The sequence below is a fragment of the Lampetra fluviatilis genome, chromosome 40 (genome assembly GCF_964198595.1).
Source record: "Lampetra fluviatilis chromosome 40, kcLamFluv1.1, whole genome shotgun sequence".
NCBI lineage: Eukaryota > Metazoa > Chordata > Hyperoartia > Petromyzontiformes > Petromyzontidae > Lampetra > Lampetra fluviatilis.
This window is the reverse complement of record NC_136314.1, coordinates 9,157,074-9,176,066: the sequence shown is the minus strand read 5'-3', so window position 1 is coordinate 9,176,066 and position 18,993 is coordinate 9,157,074. Positions and strand designations below refer to the sequence as shown.

The 18,993-nt window shown below is 53.8% G+C and overlaps 1 pseudogene across 1 annotated transcript in view; it reads right to left on the bottom strand.

Annotated features, from left to right (window-relative positions):
- LOC144946226 (SRSF protein kinase 3-like) overlaps nt 1–18,993 on the bottom strand; it is a 50,903-nt pseudogene that overhangs the window by 548 nt on the left and 31,362 nt on the right. The window contains exons 8-17 of the transcript XR_013639789.1: nt 18,735–18,757; nt 17,172–18,120; nt 14,861–15,041; nt 13,249–13,347; nt 12,025–12,189; nt 4,662–4,747; nt 3,927–4,034; nt 2,788–2,857; nt 2,165–2,257; nt 1–1,548 (exon numbers count right to left, since the gene is read on the bottom strand). The exon at nt 1–1,548 is cut by the window's left edge and continues 548 nt beyond it. The product of XR_013639789.1 is annotated as an SRSF protein kinase 3-like (transcript). The remainder of the gene's footprint in view (nt 1,549–2,164; nt 2,258–2,787; nt 2,858–3,926; nt 4,035–4,661; nt 4,748–12,024; nt 12,190–13,248; nt 13,348–14,860; nt 15,042–17,171; nt 18,121–18,734; nt 18,758–18,993) is intronic.

Sequence of the window (18,993 nt, the reverse complement as noted above, 5' to 3'; positions counted from 1 at the left end):
CACATTGTCTCTATCCTGCACTCGTGTCATTGACTTACTTGCTCCATCAGTGACTCGCTGCTCACATTGTCTCTATCCTGCACTCGTGTCGTTGACTTATTTGCTCCATCAGCGACTCGCTGCTCACATTGTCTCTATCCTGCACTCGTGTCATTGACTTACTTGCTCCATCAGCGACTCGCTGCTCACATTGTCTCTATCCTGCACTCGTGTCGTCTTCTGTCTTCTTTGTTGATGTCACTCGCTGACCCCCTAACCCCCCCCGCCCCCCCACCTGGACATCTATGAAAAAATAGCTTCACAGCTCATCTGATTTCCACACCAGGATAAATACAATAGTCTGATTCCGACGTACGTACGTACGTGCGCACACACACACGCAACATTCACACCATGACATTCAGGATTCTAATACTTTCTGGTACAGAAAGGTTTTGTGACTGTCCCTGGCCAGGTGCATGAACACACAGGTGTGTGTGTGTGTGTGTAGGTCTGTGTGTAGGTGTGTGTGTAGGTCTGTGTGTAAGGTGTGTGTGTAAGTGTGTGTATGTGTGTGTATGTGTAGGGGTGGGTGTGTGTAGTTGTGCGTACGTGTGTGTAGGCGAAACGTGGACCCCCCTAATGGAGCATCTTTGCCGGTTAGAAACATTTAGGCTGGCCTGCCTACGATCCATCCTGGGTTTAACCAGGCTGGATTGTGTGAGGAGCTCACAAATCCTTGAAAGATCTGGGAAAAGTCCCATCAGTGAGCTCCTCCAGCAGGCAAGGCTGCGTTGGCTGGGTCATGTAGCCCGCATGCCCAGCCACCGCATGCCTAAACAGCTTTTGTTCGGCCGGATCGAGGGGGCTAAACGGGCGCGGCACGGGCTAGAGAAGAGATGGAGTGATGTGGTACAGGAGGACGTGGAGCTGAGTGGACTTGCCAATGGCTGGTACCAGCGGTGTCAAGATCGGCCTCTGTGGAAGAGGCTCGTGAAGGACGCTACTGGGCAGTTGGAGGCAGTCGCCCTCCAACAACAATGGAGGGCGGAGGAACGACACTCACAACATCAAGCGGAGCGCCGGGTGGCTAAAGCACAGCAAGTAGGTACAGTAGGGGGCACAGGTGGTGCATCATCCAGTCATCTCGGTCATCTCAGTCAGTCGACCCGTGGCACCTGGGTCTGCCCCGTGACCTCCTGCCAGCGGGCGTTCGACACTTCACGTGGTAGCCTGAAGGTGCACATGGCCTGGCACAAGCGTCGTGGTGACGTCACCGCCACTTAGTGGCGAATGGCGGTTGTTGTTGTGTGTAGGGGTGCGTGTGTGTAACGGTGCGTGTGTGTATGCGTGTGTGTGTGTAGGCGTGCGTGTGTGTGTGTGTCTACGTGCGGAGCCAGGGGTGTGCGAGCGCCTGGCTAGCGGTGGCTCTGCGCGAGGGGTCGGGCTGCAGCATGGGCAGCAGGAAGGCGGCGAAGGCGCCGGCGTCGTCGCGCCCCCACGAGTACTTGTCCTGCAGCACCGCCTGCAGCCCCCACGGACGCAGGCCAGAGATGTGCAGCAGGTTGCCTGCACCACACCACACCACAAACCACACACCACACCGTCACGCAGTGTACACCACACCACACAACACCGTCACGCACCGCACCACACCACACCACACCACACCACACAACACCACACCACACCGTCACGCAGTGTACACCACACCACGCCACACCGTCACGCACCGCACCACACCACACCATCACACAGCGTACACCACACCACGCCACAATCACACAGCACCACACCGTCACGCAGTGTACACCATACAACACCGTCACGCACCACACCAGACCACACCGCACCACACCGCACCACACCGTCATGCAGTGTACACCACACCACACAACACCGCACCACACCGCACCGCACCGCACCACACGACACCGTCACGCACCACACCACACACCACCGCACCACACCATCACGCACCACACCACACCGTCACGCAGTGTACATCACACCACGCCACAACCACACAGCACCACACCACACCGCGCCGCACCACACCGTACACCACACCACCCCCACACCTGCACACACACCACACACACACCCCACACACACCACACACACACCACACACACACCACACACCCCACACACACCACACACACACACCCCCCACCCCGCGTCACCTCTCTGGTTGAAGAAGTCACGTGAGTGCCTCCCGGAGAGCGCCAGGCGGCGCGGGATGCGTCCCAGCAGCTCCACCATGAGGGCGATGTGGTCTGGGGGGAGGGGGGGGGGTGAGTGGTTGAGTGAGTGAGTGGTTGAGTGAGTGAGTGGTTGAGTGAGTGAGTGGTGGAGTGAGTGAGTGAGTGAGTGAGTGGTGAAGTGAGCGAGTGGTTGAGTGAGTGAGTGGTTAACTGAGTGGTTGAGTGAGTGAGTGGTTGAGTGAGTGAGTGAATGGTTGAGGGAGTGAATGGTTGAGTGAGTGAGTGGTTGAGTGAGTGGTTGAGTGAGTGAGTGGTTGAGTAAGTGAGTTAGTGAGTGAGTTAGTGTGTGGTTGAGTGAGTGGCTAAGTGAGTGAGTGGTTGAGTGAGTGAGTGGTTGAGTGAGTGAGTGGTTGAGTGTGTGAGTGTGTGAGTGTGTGAGTGAGTGATTGGTTGAGTGAGTAAGTGAGTGGTTGAGTGAGCGTGTGGTTGAGTGAGCGAGTGGTTGAGTGAGCGAGTGGTTGAGTGAGCGGGTGGTTGAGTGAACGAGTGGTTCAGTGAGCGAGTGGTTGAGTGAGCAAGTGGTTGAGTGAGTGAGCGATTACCTTCGTCACGTGAGTAATTCTCCCCGGAGTGTGGATCAAACAGATAGTCGCCCGTGGCCAGCTCAAACGCCTGCAGCAGAACAACCACCACCACAACAACCACCACAGCCACCACAACAACCACCACAGCCACCACAACCACCACAACATTAACCACAACCACCACAACATTAACCACAACCACCACAACATTAACCACAACCACCACGACATCAACCACAACCACCACAACAACCACAACAACCACAACCACCGCCACAACCACCACCACAACCACCACCACAACATTAACCACAACCACCACAACATTAACCACAACCACCACAACATTAACCACAACATTAACCACAACATTAACCACAACCACCACAACATTAACCACAACCACCACAACATTGACCACAACCACCACAACATTAACCACAACCACTACAACAATATTAGCCACGATAACAACCACAATAACAACCACATGATGAATCTGCTTATGGTGATGATGGTGATGGTAGTGATGATAACGGTGATGATGGTGATGGTAGTGATGATAACGGTGATGATGGTATTGATGATGGCTTTGATGAAGGTGATGGCAATGATGATGGCGATGATGATGGTGGTAGTGGTGCTGACGGTGGTGGTGTTGCTGGTCATGTTGACGGTGGTTGTGGTGGAAGTTGTGGTGATTGTGGCGGTGCTGGTGAGTTGTGTTGGTGGTGTTGACGATGGTTGTGGTGGTGGTTGTGGCACTGCTGGTAGTGGTAGTAGTGTTGCTGGTGGTGGTAGTGATTGTGGTGGTGGTGCTGGTGTGGACGGTGGTTGTGGTGGTGGTCGTGGTGGTCGTGGTGATTGTGGTGCTGATTGTGGTGGTGATTGTGGTGCTGATTGTGGTGCTGATTGTGGTGCTGATTGTGGTGTCGGTGGTGATTGTGGTTGTGATTGCGGTGGCGGTTGCGGTGGCGGTTGTGGTAGTGATTGTGGTGGTGGTGCTGGTGTGGACGGTGGTTGTGGTTGTGGTCGTGGTGGCAGCGGTGATGATTGTGGTGCTGATTGTGGTGCTGGTGCTGATTGTGGTGCTGATTGTGGTGTTGGTGGTGATTGTGGTGGTGGTTGTGGTGGTGGTGGTGTTGGTGGTGAGTCACCATGCAAGCCGTGCTCCAGATGTCGGCGGCCGTGCCGTACACGGCCCCGATCACCACCTCGAAGGCCCGGTACTGCCGCGTCTGGATGTCCTCCGTGAAGTGTTCAAACTGCACAAAGGCAGAGGTCACCGCGGCGTAGCGCTCACAACTGTTGGGGCAAGTGCTGTTAGCGAGTAGCAGCACCTATGAAGGCCGGCACGGCACACGAGGGGGTGGTGGTGGCCAGCACCGCGCCCGACCGCCTTTGTCTCCCCAGTGACGATGTTTTAGCACACCGCACCGGGTACTCATTTGGGGCTGAGTCGACCTAGGGGGAGGTATACACACAGCAGCGGCACTTGCCCCGACAGCAGTGGTTCTCAACCTTTACTGGCCTTGCGTCTCAATGGTTTAAACAATGTACAACGTTAATGAACTACGTAGGGGTTGGTGAAACGGAGTAAGTTGTTGGTTATGTTACCAGCGATTAGTCTGTGTTGTAGTTTGTGTTGTCGGCGACTCGGCTTCTAGACAAATCTGGCCGCCTCTCACACCCCCCAGGGTGGGGCATGGTGCCCCAGGTTAAGAGCCCCGGGTTAATATATAACAACAACCAATGGTTTGTATATAAGAACCATTGGTTTGTATATAACCACCACTGGTTTGTATATAACCACCACGGGTGTATGTTCCCGTGAGCCGCACTGCCCGCGGCTCGGCAGGGCGAGGCGTGGGGGGGGGGGGGGCCCTCCTCACCGTCCAGCACGCGTTGCCCAGGTCGGCGATCTTGACGCGCACGTGGCGAGCGTGAGACGCCTCCAGCAGGTTCAGCACCGGGCGGGCTGCACCAGCAGCAGGAGCAGCAGGAGCAGCAGCAGCAGCAGCAGGAGCAGCAGCAGCAGCAGCAGCAGCAGGAGTAGCAGCAGCAGGAGTAGCAGCAGCAGGAGCAGCAGCAGCAGCAGCAGCAGCAGGAGCAGCAGCAGCAGCAGCAGCAGCAGGAGTAGCAGGAGCAGCAGCAGCAGGAGCAGTAGCAGCAGGAGTAGCAGCAGCAGCAGCAGCAGCAGGAGTAGCAGCAGCAGGAGTAGCAGCAGCAGGAGCAGTAGCAGCAGCAGCAGCAGGAGCAGCAGCAGCAGCAGGAGTAGCAGCAGCAGGAGCAGCAGCAGCAGGAGTAGCAGCAGCAGGAGCAGCAGCAGCAGGAGCAGCAGCAGCAGGAGCAGCAGCAGCAGGAGTAGCAGCAGCAGGAGCAGCAGCAGCAGGAGCAGCAGCAGGAGTAGCAGTAGCAGCAGGAGTAGCAGGAGCAGCAGCAGCAGGAGCAGCAGGAGTAGCAGGAGCAGCAGCAGCAGGAGCAGCAGCAGCAGGAGCAGCAGGAGCAGCAGCAGCAGGAGCAGCAGCAGCAGGAGCAGCAGCAGCAGGAGTAGCAGCAGCAGGAGCAGTAGCAGCAGGAGCAGTAGCAGCAGGAGTAGCAGCAGCAGGAGCAGCAGCAGCAGGAGCAGTAGCAGCAGGAGTAGCAGCAGCAGGAGCAGCAGCAGCAGGAGCAGCAGCAGCAGGAGTAGCAGCAGCAGGAGCAGCAGCAGCAGGAGCAGCAGCAGCAGGAGTAGCAGCAGCAGGAGCAGTAGCAGCAGGAGTAGCAGTAGCAGCAGGAGTAGCAGTAGCAGCAGGAGTAGCAGCAGCAGCAGCAGGAGTAGCAGCAGCAGGAGTAGCAGCAGCAGGAGTAGCAGCAGCAGCAGCAGCAGGAGCAACAGGAGCAGCAGCAGCAGCAGGGAGGACGCCCCGCGCAGAGACGCAGCAGGAATACAGGGGGAGGAGAGGGAGGGAGGAGGAGGGACAGACTCAGGCGTGATTGGGACGACGGTGATGGTGGTGGTGAGGATTCACACAACCCATAGACTAACACTGCCCATAGACTAACACTGCCCATAGACTAACACTGCCCATAGACTAACACTGCCCATAGACTAACACTGCCCGTAGACTAACACTGCCCATAGACCAACACTGCCCATAGACTAACACTGCCCGTAGACTAACACTGCCCATAGACCAACACTGCCCATAGACTAACACTGCCCGTAGACTAACACTGCCCATAGACTCAACACTGCCCATAGACTAACACTGCCCGTAGACTAACACTGCCCATAGACCAACACTGCCCATAGACCAACACTGCCCATAGACCAACACTGCCCATAGACTCAACACTGCCCATAGACTAACACTGCCCATAGACTAACACTGCCCGTAGACTAACACTGCCCATAGACCAACACTGCCCATAGACCAACACTGCCCATAGACTCAACACTGCCCATAGACTCACACTGCCCATAGACTAACACTGCCCATAGACTCAACACTGCCCATAGACTCACACTGCCCATAGACCAACACTGCCCATAGACTCAACACTGCCCATAGACCAACACTGCCCATAGACCAACACTGCCCGTAGACTAACACTGCCCGTAGACTAACACTGCCCATAGACTAACACTGCCCATAGACCAACACTGCCCGTAGACTAACACTGCCCATTGACTAACACTGCCCATAGACTCACACTGCCCATAGACTAACACTGCCCATAGACTAACACTGCCCATAGACTAACATTGTCCGTAGACTCACATTGCCCATAGACTCACATTGCCCATAGACTAACACTGCCCATAGACTAACACTGCCCATAGACTCACATTGCCCATAGACTAACACTGCCCGTAGACTCAACACTGCCCATAGACTAACACTGCCCATAGACTAACACTGCCCATAGACTAACACTGCCCATAGACTAACACTGCCCATAGACTAACACTGCCCATAGACTAACACTGCCCATAGACTCAACACTGCCCATAGACTCACATTGCCAGTAGACTAACACTGCCCATAGACTAACACTGCCCATAGACCAACACTGCCCGTAGACTAACACTGCCCATAGACTAACACTGCCCATAGACTCACACTGCCCATAGACTCACACTGCCCATAGACTAACACTGCCCATAGACTAACACTGCCCATAGACTAACACTGCCCATAGACTCAACACTGCCCATAGACTCACATTGCCCGTAGACTAACACTGCCCATAGACTAACACTGCCCATAGACCAACACTGCCCGTAGACTAACACTGCCCATAGACTAACACTGCCCATAGACTCACACTGCCCATAGACTCACACTGCCCATAGACTAACACTGCCCATAGACTCACACTGCCCATAGACTAACACTGCCCATAGACTAACACTGCCCATAGACTAACAATGCCCATAGACTAACACTGCCGATAGACTAACACTGCCCATAGACTAACATTGCCCATAGACTCACACTGCCCATAGACTAACACTGCCCATAGACTAACACTGCCCATAGACTAACATTTACCATACACTAACACTGCCCATAGACTAACACTGCCCATAGACTAACATTGCACATAGACTAACATTGCCCATAGACTAGACTAACACTGCCCATAGACTAACATTGCCCATACACTAACACTGCCCATACACTAACACTGCCCATAGACTAACACTGCCCATAGACTAACACTGCCCATAGACTAACACTGCATATACACTAACACTGCCCATAGACTAAAACTGCCCATAGACTAACATTGCACATAGACTAACATTGCCCATAGACTAACACTGCCCATAGACTAACATTGCCCATACACTAACACTGCCCATAGACTAACACTGCCCATAGAGTAACATTGCCCATACACTAACACTGCCCATAGACTAACATTGCCCATACACTAACACTGCCCATAGACTAACACTGCCCATAGACTAACACTGCCCATAGACTAACACTGCCCATAGACTAACATTCCCCATAGACTAACACTGCCCATAGACTAACACTGCCCATAGACTAACACTGCCCATAGACTAACACTGCCCATAGACTAACACTGCCCATACACTAACACTGCCCATAGACTAACACTGCCCATAGACTAACACTGCCCATAGACTAACACTGCCCATAGTCTCAACACTGCCCATAGACTAACACTGGCCATAGACTAACACTGCCCATAGACTCACACTGCCCATAGACTAATACTGCCCACAGACTAACACTGCTCGTAGACTAACACTGCCCGTAGACTAACACTGCCCATAGACTAACACTGCCCATAGACTCACACTGCCCATAGACTAACATTGCCCATAGACTCACACTGCCCATAGACTCACACTGCCCATAGACTAACACTGCCCATAGACTAACACTACCCATAGACTCACACTGCCCATAGACTAACATTGCCCATAGACTAACACTGCCCATAGACTCACACTGCCCATAGACTAACATTGCCCATAGACTCACACTGCCCATAGACTAACACTGCCCATAGACTAACACTACCCATAGACTCAACACTGCCCATAGACTAACACTGCCCATAGACTCACATTGCCCATAGACTAACACTACCCATAGACTCAACACTGCTCATAGACTCACACTGCCCATAGACTCACATTGCCCATAGACTAACACTGCCCATAGACTCACACTGCCCATAGACTCACACTGCCCATAGACTCACATTGCCCATAGACTAACACTGCCCATAGACTCACACTGCCCATAGACTCACACTGCCCATAGACTCACATTGCCCATAGACTAACACTACCCATAGACTCAACACTGCCCATAGACTAACACTGCCCATAGACTCACACTGCCCATAGACTCACACTGCCCATAGACTCACACTGCCCATAGACTAACACTGCCCATAGACTCACATTGCCCATAGACTAACATTGCCCATAGACTAAACCTGCCCATAGACTCACATTGCCCATAGACTAACACTGTCCATAGACTAAACCTGCCCATAGACTCACACTGCCCATAGACTAACGCTGCCCATAGACTCACACTGCCCATAGACTAACACTGCCCATAGACTCACACTGCCCATAGACTCACACTGCCCATAGACTCACACTGCCCATAGACTCATACTGCCCATAGACTCACACTGCCCATAGACTCACACTGCCCATAGACTAACACTGCCCATAGACTCACACTACCCATAGACTAACACTGCCCATAGACTAACATTGCCCATAGACTCACACTGCCCATAGACTCACACTACCCATAGACTAACACTGCCCATAGACTAACATTGCCCATAGACTAACACTGCCCATAGTCTCACACTACCCATAGACTAACACTGCCCATAGACTAACACTGCCCATAGACTAACATTGCCCATAGACTCACACTGCCCATAGACTCACACTACCCATAGACTCACACTGCCCATAGACTAACATTGCCCATAGACTAACACTGCCCATAGACTAACACTGCCCACAGACTCACATTGCCCATAGACTCACACTGCCCATAGACTAACACTGCCCATAGACTAACACTGCCCATAGACTAACACTGCCCATAGACTCACACTGCCCATAGACTAACACTGCCCATAGACTAACACTGCCCATAGACTAACACTGCCCATAGACTAACATTGCCCATAGACTCACACTACCCATAGACTAACACTGCCCATAGACTAACACTGCCCATAGACTAACGTTGCCCATAGACTCACACTGCCCATAGACTCACACTACCCATAGACTCACACTGCCCACAGACTAACATTGCACATAGATACTCCTGCGATTATGGATTGACTCGTGCAGCTAGCTAAGGATGCACGGGTTAATAATATATATTATGTATGTTGCTATTGCTAACTTTCAATCACATTTATAATGATCACTGGTTACGTTGTTTTTATAGCATTATTTTAGTGATTTCTAAAAAGATTTAGGTTAGCCATATTTGTATGTTGCAGTTTCGAGTTATACTTAGAATTTTCATATAAATTGTATTGTGATTGTTATCGTGATCTAACATCAAACTGGGATTTTTGCACATTTTTTGTATGCAGCATAAACATATGGTACTTTTTTTGGAATATTTAATTGTCTTTAAAGGGGATGTTTAAATTTGCATACAGTAAATTTTAAATGTATCTAATTTCATTGTTTGTTGCGGTTGCACCTGAATCAAGAGCCGAACGGCTCCATTACTGCCCTCACCACCAATACCTTCACCATCACCACCTTCACCGTCACCACCTTCACCGTCACCACCTTCACCGTCACCACCTTCACCGTCACCACTATCACCACCTACACCATCACCACCTTCACCATCACCACTATCACCACCTACACCATCACCACCTACACCATCACCACCTTCACCATCACCACTATCACCACCTACACCATCACCACCTTCACCATCACCACCTTCACCATCACCACTATCACCACCTCCACCATCACCACCTCCACCATCACCACCATCACCACTATCACCACCTACACCATCACCACCTACACCATCACCACCTTCACCATCACCACAATCACCACCTCCACCATCACCACTTCCACCATCACCACGTTCACCATCACCAACTTCACCATCACCACCTTCACCATCACCACTATCACCACCTACACCATCACCACCTTCACCATCACCACTATCACCACCTACACCATCACCACCTTCACCATCACCACCTACACCATCACCACCTTCACCGCCACCATCACCATCACCACCATCACCATCACCACCTTCACCACCATCACCAACTTCACCATCACCACCTTCACCATCACCATCACCACCTTCACCATCACCACCTTCACCATCACCACCTTCACCATCACCACCTTCACCATCACCACCTTCACCATCACCACCGCCACCATTACCACCGCCACCATTACCACCGCCACCATCACCACCTTCACCATCACCACCATCACCATCACCACCTTCACCATCACTGCCACCATCACCACCTTCACAATCACCGCCTTCACCATCACCACCATCACCATCACCACCTTCACCATCACCACCTTCACCATCACCACCTTCACCATCACCACCTTCACCGCCACCATCACCACCATCACCACCTTCACCATCACCACCTTCACCGCCACCATCATCACTACCATCATCACCACCATCACCATCTTCACCATCACTACCATCACCACCTTCACCATCACCACCTTCACCATCACCCCCTTCACCATCACCCCCTTCACCACCTTCACCTTCACCACCTTCACCATCACCACCTTCACCATCACCACCTTCACCATCACCACCTTCACCATCACCACCTTCACCTTCACCATCACCACCTTCACCATCACCACCTTCACCATCACCACCTTCACCATCACCACCTTCACCATCACCACCATCACGGCCACCATCACCACCTTCACTGCCACCATCACCACCTTCACCATCACCACCTCCACCATCACCATCATCACCATCACCACCGCCACCATCACCACCTTCACCATCACCACCTTCACCTTCACCATCACCATCATCACCATCACCACCTTCACCATCACCATCATCACCATCACCACTGCCACCATCACCACCTTCACCATCACCATCATCACCATCACCACCTTCACCATCATCACTGCCACCATCACCACCTTCACCTTCACCACCTTTACCATCACCACCACCACCGTCTTCACCATCACCGCCACCATCACCATCATCACCACCATCATAATAATCACCACTACCATCATCACCATCACCGCCACCATCACCATCACCGCCACCGCCACCATCATCATCACCACCACTATCACCACCACCATCATCACCACCATCATCACCATCACCACCATCATCATCATCATCACCACCACCATCATCATCATCATCACCACCACCACCACCACCATCATCACCACCACCACCATCATCACCACCACCACCATCATCATCATCACCACCACCACCACCATCATCATCATCATCATCACCACCACCACCACCACCATCACCACCACCACCACCACCACCATCATCATCATCATCATCACCACCACCACCACCACCATCACCACCACCACCACCATCATCATCACCACCACCATCATCACCACCACCACCATCATCATCATCACCACCACCAGCACCACCATCATCACCACCACCACCACCTCCGCCCGCTCACCTCCGATGGAGGGGTCACCCCCGGCGACCCCAACTCGGCTGCCCACAAACTGCGAGGCAGCCTCATTCCCACGGAGCGGACTACGCGGTGGTGGCAAGCTGCCCGGAGAGAGCGGAGACCCGGAGCGGAGGAGGGCGCCACCGGCACCCGGATCCAATCCCTGGCCTGCAGGCGTGCGGTCAAACACACACGCACGTGTACACACACACACGCACGTGTACACACACACACACACACGTGTACACACACACACACACACGTGTAGACACACACACGTACACACACACACACACACGTACACACACGTGTACAGACACACACAGACACACACACACCTCCACACTCACAGACACACACAAAGACACACACACAGACACACACACAGACACACACAAAGACACACACACAGACACACACAAAGACACACACACAGACACACACACAGACACACACAGACACACACAAAGACACACACACAGACACACACAAAGACACACAGACACACACACACCTCCACACTCACAGACACACACAAAGACACACACACAGACACACACACAGACACACACAAAGACACACACACAGACACACACAAAGACACACACACAGACACACACAAAGACACACAGACACACACACACCTCCACACTCACAGACACACACAGACACACACACACCTCCACACTCACAGACACACACAAAGACACACACACAGACACACACACAGACACACACAAAGACACACACACAGACACACACAAAGACACAGACACACACAAAGACACACACACAGACACACACACAGACACACACAGACACACACAAAGACACACACAAAGACACACACACAGACACACACACAGACACACACAAAGACACACACACAGACACACACAAAGACACACACACAGACACACACACAGACACACACAGACACACACAAAGACACACACACAGACACACACAAAGACACACAGACACACACACACCTCCACACTCACAGACACACACAAAGACACACACACAGACACACACACAGACACACACAAAGACACACACACAGACACACACAAAGACACACACACAGACACACACAAAGACACACAGACACACACACACCTCCACACTCACAGACACACACAGACACACACACACCTCCACACTCACAGACACACACAAAGACACACACACAGACACACACACACACACGCACCGGCCACGTACCGGATCCGAACCCGGAGTCGCAGGCCGAGCAGGTGCCCGGGACGTCGCACTCCGCGTGCCGCTCCGGGGCGGGCGCGGCACACGGAGGGGAGCACCCTCCTGCGGCACAAAGACAAAGCTCGATTTAAAGCTGCTTTCGTGACTGCAGGGATTCATCTTCTTGGTTCTTTCGGTAAAGTCACGTAGAAGGGAAATAATAAAATAATAAAAATAAAACATAATAAAATAATTCTCACGACGTTTCGGCCACAACGCAAGCAGCCGTCCTCAGGTGAAGACCAGGGCTGTCGGGGAGATAGCGTCCGAAACGTCGTGAGAATTATATTATTATGTTTTATTTTTATTATTTTATTATTTCCCTTCTACGTGACTTTCCCGAAAGAACCAAGAAGAAAAAATAAAGACAAAGCTCCCCCGTCTAGCACTCCACAGGCTGGTGGGACAAGTGCTGTTAGCGAGGTGGGTGGCCAGCGCCACGCCCGGCCGCCTTTGTCTCCCTCGTGGCAATGTTCACACGCTGCGCCAGGTACTCATTTGAGGCCGAGTAGACCTAGAGGAGGCCCAGAACCCGTTCAGATCATCGCCACTGGTGGTGGCCGTGAGCGGGAATCGAACTCGGGTCGCCAGGCTCTTAACTCGGTGGGCTAGTTACTGCTAATTACTGCTAATTACTGCACTATATATATTATATGTGTTTTATATGTGTGTGTTATATATATGTGTATTTACATGTTGCACCATACGTAGCCAACCGTGCTAATCGGAGGTGCGGAGGAAGGGCAACAGACTAACGCACACAGATCAGTTGAAGCGACTTTGTCAATCTGGATCAGGGGTGTTGAACGTCCGCCCCGCGGGGCCGTGTGAGGCCGCGGAATCATGTGGTGTGGCCCTGCCAAGACAACCGCAGGCGGGACTCGAAATTCAATGAATCTAGGAGCAAACCTGGAAAAGCAGTTGCGAATAGCAACATCATCAATACCAGCTAACATCACACGCCTCACCAAAGAGAAGCAGTTCCAGCCCATCGTATTAGGGGTCAGTTAGTAAAATGTTCGACCAAATATAACGGGCTAATTTTTAAGTTGTTAATTTTGTATGGCCCGCGAATGATGATATAAATATCCAAATGGCCCTTGACAGAAAATAGGTTCCCCACCCCTGCGTCTAGATGATGATGTAAAAGTGCAGTGCAGCTCCAGTGGATCCCTGGTATCGGAAAGGAAGAGCGTTCCAGACGGCCGCAGAAGTGCGTCTGATGAAAGCATCATCGGCCAATGAACGAGTTGTTTAGACACGTGGCAGGAAATTGGAGAACCCGGAGGAGACCCACGAGTGCAAGGGGGCAACACTCGATCCCGTACTGATGGGACAGGCGAGGTCCACATTTGGCTGACTATGACTACGGTGACGATGACGATGGTGACGATGATCACGTGACGATGGTGACGGTGACGATGACGACGGTGATGACGATGGTGACGATGATCACGGTGACGATGACGACGGTGATGGCGATGGTGACGATGATCACGGTGACGATGACGACGGTGATGGCGATGGTGACGATGTGCGGCTTCCCCCCCCCCCCCCCCCCCCGGCGGTGCCTCACCGTGCTCGCTGGAGGAGAACAGCTGCTCCAGGTCGGCGCTGTCGCCGAGGTGCGGCATGGAGAGGCTGCGGGGGGGGCCCCAGGGCAGGGGGGCGCCCCCCCCCCCTCGCCCCCCCTCCACGCCCCCCGGGGCCCCCCACGCAGAGGGAGCAGGCGGAGGGGGAGGACTTCAGGGGGCGATCTGTGCACACGCACAAAGACAAAGGTCCCCCGTGTAGCTTGAACAGACTGCCGGGGCAAGTGCTGTTAGTAGCGAGTAGCACCCTATCAAGGCCGGCACTGTGGCACACGAGGGGGTGGGGTCGCCAGCACCACGCCCGGCCGCCTTTGTCTCCCCAGTGGCGATGTTGTTACACACCGCAGCAGGTACTCACTTGAGGCCGAGTCGACCTAGGGGAGGCCCAGGACCGGTTCAGATAATCGCCACCGGTGTTGGCCGTGACCGGGAATCGATCTCGGGTGGCCGGGGTTCGTAGTGCAGCGCAGCGTAGCGCAGCGCAGCGTAGCGCTAACCGCTGCACCACCGCTCCCCACAACAGACTGCCGGGTAGCGAGTAGCAGCAGTGCCTGTGAAGGCTGCCGGCACTGTGGCACGCGAGGGGGTGGGGTCGCCAGCACCACACGCGCACCCGTGGCATTCCCCTTGTGCCGGTCGCCTTTTGGCATCGTTCTCTGGTCTGACACCGATGAGACGAGGCCATCAAGACAGCCGTCTCTGGTGTAGGCCAATCAGTCTCCAAGACGATGCCCATTTATTGTCAGGGCATGTTTGGTTTGCGTGTGGTTAATGCAGTCTTGGCTCCCTGCGAAAGGTTTCTATTTCTTGTTCCAGCATCTTTAACAACTCCTGTTTTAATTGCCAGAAAGAGGTAAAACCTATTCTTCTTTCTATCGAGATTTGAAGTTTTAATCTCGATCTGAAGTTTTCGTGACTGCAGGGATCCATACTCTTTGGTTATTTCAGTAAAGTCACTTTGGTAGAAAAATAAAATAAATTCTTACTTTTCTACCAGGTGCAAGGCCCCATCGCAAAAAAGGTCCTGTGGTACCAAAATGTCGATCTAATCTACTTTACTTGAGAATCAATGAACTTGCAGAAGTTAAACTTCAAGGGGAGATGCCTGGGTTGACCGAAACTTGATTCTTCTCAGCATTTGTCCACAATCAGCATCATAAACGTGGCGACCGGACGATTGTTAAATTACGCGCTCGCTCTCGATTCGTCCCCTCGCAGCCTCGTCTTGCCGTGCCGACTAAATAGCGCGGGCGCCTCGGAGCACGAGAGAGCCTCCCCGCACGAGACGGTGAGATATTGGAGGGATAATTGTTTTTTTTACCCTTCTATCTGGCAACAGATTCACCAGTGCTCCCAGCCAAGACACGGCTTCAACAAGTTGAACCGTTAAAACTATTTTAGTTTTTATTTTACCAGGTGCAAGGCCCCACTGAGCTGTGTAGCTCTTTATCAGAAGTGACCCGGCCACGATTGATAGCTCAACGAAGTGGCTTATCATCATTATCATCATCATCACCATCATCATCATCACGTGGGCATTTGTAGCAGTAGCTAAATACTCTAAAACGCGTGAAGTTGATTCTAACCGTGGAGGGAAAAACCGGAGGGCCCGGAAAAAAATCCACGCGACCACGGAGAGAGAGAGACACGCAAATATACAGCAGCAGCAGCAGTAGCAGCAGGCGCCAGGATTAGGACGGGACCCACGGCCTCCTGTCGACCAGGCGAGGCAGTCAACATGTCGCCACCGGGGCGCCAAAGTCCGTCAATCTAGACCAGGGGTGGGGAACGTCCGGCCCGCGGGCCGTGTGAGGCCCACGAAATCATCTAGTGTGGCCCTGCCAAGGCAACCGCAGGCGGGACTCGAAATTCAACGAATCTAGGAGCAAACGTGGAAAAGCAGTTGCGAGTAGCAACATCATCAACACCAGCTAACATCACACGCCTCGCCACGGAGAAGCAGTTCCAGCCATCGCATTAGAGGCGAGTTAATTAAATGTTTGACCAAATATAACGGGCTAATTTTTAAGTTGATTATTTTGTATGGCCCGCGAATGATGTTATACATATCCAAATGGCCCTTGGCAGAAACAAGGTTCCCCGCCCCTGATCTAGACGATGATTTAAAAGTGGCCATAGCTCCCAGCAGCTTCCTCATATCGGAAGAGCGTTCCAGACGGCCGCAGAGGCAGCACATCCGAAAGCTCCGCGCGACGCCGATGCGGCGACCGCCGCCGTCTTTGTCCGCTGTCCCAGGCCGGGACCTCCGGGCGCGCAGCGGCCGGAGGTCCCGGCGGTCCGGCTCACCGTCGCCGCAGCCGCCGCCGCCTTCGGCCGCCAGGGAATGCTGGGAGGAGAAGAGGCGGCCAATCAGAGGCCGGCGCGGGCGGGAGAGGCGCGAGGAGGGGTCCGCCTGCAGCTGGGGGGGCGGCAGGGTCACGTGACTCCGCCAGTTGGACATCCCCGGGGGCCACGCCGGCTGGCTGCGCGTCACCGGCGGCGCCGCCGACGACGCCGCCGGGATTCTGCGGAGGACGCGCGGCGTCGCCGATGAGGTCGACGGCGGCGAAGCCAGCGAGCCGCCCGGCGGCGGCGGCGGGTGGTGGTGGCGATGGTGGTGATGGTCGTGCTGATGTTGTTGGTGGTGGTGGTGGTGGTGTTGATGGGGCTGATGCTGTGGATGGAGATGCTGCTGCTGCTGCTGGTGCTGCTGCTGGAGATGATGGAGATGCTGCTGCTGATGAAGATGAAGCTGCTGCTGCTGTTCCACACGCTGATCACGATGCTGCTGATCATGATGTTGATGATTGTGCTGCTGCTGCTGCTGCTGCTCCACACGCTGATCACGATGCTGCTGATCATGATGTTGATGATTGTGCTGCTGCTGCTGCTGCTGCTCCACACGCTGATCATGATGCTGCCGCTCGCGATGCTGGCGCTGGCGTTCTCCGTCCGGCTGCTGCTCCCGCGCCGGCTCCACGTCGTGGTAGCGATGTCTGTGGCTGCGGTGGTGGTGCTGCTGCTGGTGCTGCTGGTCGTGGCCGTGCGGTTGCTGCCCAGCGTCGCCACCGCCGCAGTTGTTGTTGTCGACGGCGGCGGCGTCGCTCCGCGGGAGGCGCCCGGCCGCGCCCGTCAGGAGAAGCCTCTCGGACAGGGCCTCGGCCCGGCGGCGCTCCAAGATGGCCGCCTCACGGTCCTCGCGCCTCAAGAGGAGGCGGCGCTTGCGGGGCTTGGCGGCCTTCGCCTGCCGGGGGAGCCGTCGGCAGTGCCACCGTCATCATCGGCAGTGCCACCGTCATCATCAGATGTTAACTACCTCGCCTGGTGTGCAGGAGGTCGTGGGTTCCATCCCGACCCTGACGCCTGCTGCTGCGTATGTGGCGTTTGCGTGTCTCTCTATCTCTCTTGTGGATTTTTCACGAGAGAGTCATCATCAGCAGCAGCAGTCATCAGCAGCAGTCACCATCATCATCAGCAGCAGCAGCAGTCATCATCATCATCATCATCAGCAGCAGCAGTGTCATCATCATCAGCAGCAGTGTCATCATCATCAGCAGAACTGTCATCATCAACAGCAGCAAGTGTCATCAGCAGCAGTGTCATCATCATCAGCAGCAGTCATCATCAGCAGCAGTGTAATCATCATCAGCAGCAGTCATCAGCAGCAGCAGTATCATAATCATTAGCAGCATTCATCATCAGCAGCAGCGTAATCATCATCAGCAGCAGTGTCATCAGCAGCAGCAGTGTCATCATCATCAGCAGCAGTGTCATCATCATCAGCAGCAGTGTCATCATCATCAGCAGCAGTGTAATCATCATCATCATCAGCAAGGAGCAGGGAGGAGTGCGACTGACCGGAGCTCCAGGCGGAGTCTTCCCTGTGAACAGAGACAAACATCGCCGGTCAGGGTGCTGACGGCTGTGGTGGTGGTGGTGACGGTGAGGTGGTGATGGTGATGTTGTTGACGGTGGTGATGGTGATAGTGGTGATAGTGGTGATGGTGGTGATGGTGGTGATGGTGATAGTGGTGGTGGTGATGATGCTGTTTGGTGGTGGTGATGTTAATGGTGGTGATGATGGTGAGGTGGTTGATGGTGATGTTGTTGACGGTGG